Here is a 1908-nt window from a genome sequence, read left to right as displayed (position 1 = left end):
TGACGACGACGACGACGACGACGACGACGACGACGACGACGACGACGACGACGACGACGACGACGACGACGACGACGACGACGACGATAATGACGACGGACTGGAGCGACACTCGCAGCTCGTTAACACCGAGACGGCGCAGGGCGCACCTCGCCGTGTCCGCGGACGCCGAATGTGTGGTGTGTGCGTCCAGCGTCCAGCGTCCCGACTCCCGCGGCCGCTCAGTCCGCTGCCTGCGACTCGCTTGCGCTTCGCCGCCGAGCCGAGTACCGAGTGGCGAGCGCGCATGGCTTTGTTGTAGTGACGTCACCGCGCATCAGCTGTGAGGCCAGCACGGCGCGGCGCGGCGCGTCCGCGTGCTTGACTGCGCCATTCGTAGCTATTTGTCAGACTGCAGTCTCGCTTCCGGCTGGAATGCACCGCATGTGGATATTCCGCCTGGATATTCCCCTTAACAAACTGATTTTCTATTTGTTCAGAAGTCGAAGAAAGATTTGGAAAAGAGGAAATTCAAGTTCTCTCTTCCAAATTCTGTTCCTTGTATATATCCACATTTAGCGAGAACCATCAGATTCAAGAATAAAAGACACGATGTTCAACTCGATAAATTTTTATTTCAGTTATACAAACGCGATTGATGCCTAGTCTATTTTGTAGAACGTACAAAGGATGAGAAATAGTACATTAATGTGCGTGTGATTCAACATTCTGCATTCATCACCTATTATCAACAGCTGAAAATTGTCGACGAAATACAGATCTCGAATCTCGAATGGCAGCTGGCAGCACTTTCTGTTCTCGTATATACTGTATATAGCAGAGCGTTGAATAAATCATGGATGGAGCTATATGGAGCGGCCGGCAATGTGATTATCTCACAAATTATTAAAGGACATTTGGAGCAGAAAGAAAGAGAGAGAGAGAGAGAGAAATCTGTCGAATGCATAAAAGTTGAAACCCAGATGTTCTTCGTTTCTATAATTATAATTAATTATATTGTATGCACTCAATATACGAATCTCTTTCTCAAATTAACTCCACTTTTTATGAACTTGTTAATTTTAACAGAGAATTAATTTATACCTCTGTCTTTACTTTTTACTTTATGAAAAAAATTATTGAGTAACCAATTTGACTTATAAGAAATTCGTATATTGACCTAGTGTATTATTAAATTTATGTTCAAGTTTCTCTTTTTTCTTCGACGAATTAACAATAAGCTAGCTTTATTTTTCTGTTCAACAAAATACGATTTCGAACTCGTTTGAGATTTCCTCCCTCTGCCAAGGCTGCCATGGAAACTTTGTCGACTAAAAGGCCTCGAGAATCTGTTCCTGAACTATCCGCCACTCCAGGCATACATTGTATACATGACGTGGCGGGCGTGCGGAGTAGTGCGGAGCAGTGCGGAGTGTCACGGACGCTGACGACTGACAAGTGGACGCGCACTCGCCGCGGACCAACTGATCGAGCAATCTTAATCGCTCCGCGCCGCAAGCAAATTGTTCGTCGGGCGCGCAACATGTACCTCGAGTTGTTCTGATTGTACACAGGGATATCGTCGTTAATGCCGTGTGGTGTGGCTCATCAGCCTGATTGAAGGTACATATTCGTATATATACATGTATACGCCACGCCGCGCCGTCCCGTCCGATTGCGCGGGTTTTCCGTCTCTCTCGTGGTTTCGAAATCGCATATAAATGCAATCGGGCTTGTTTATTACGTTGCGTATTTCTTGGCACGTGCTCCACGCAACTCTCTCTCTCTCTTTCTCTCTCTCTCTCTCTCTCTCTCTCTCTCTCTCTCTCTCTCTTTTTCTCTCTCTCGTCGTCTCGTACGTACGTACGTACGTACGTACGTACGTACGTACGTACGTAGTAGTACGTACTACTACTACTACTATTATTA

Source organism: Atta cephalotes, assembly GCF_000143395.1.
Source record: "Atta cephalotes unplaced genomic scaffold scaffold00110, whole genome shotgun sequence".
NCBI classification, from domain to species: Eukaryota; Metazoa; Arthropoda; class Insecta; order Hymenoptera; family Formicidae; genus Atta; species Atta cephalotes.
The sequence above is the reverse complement of the archived record's forward strand: the minus strand, read 5'-3'. Positions refer to the sequence as shown.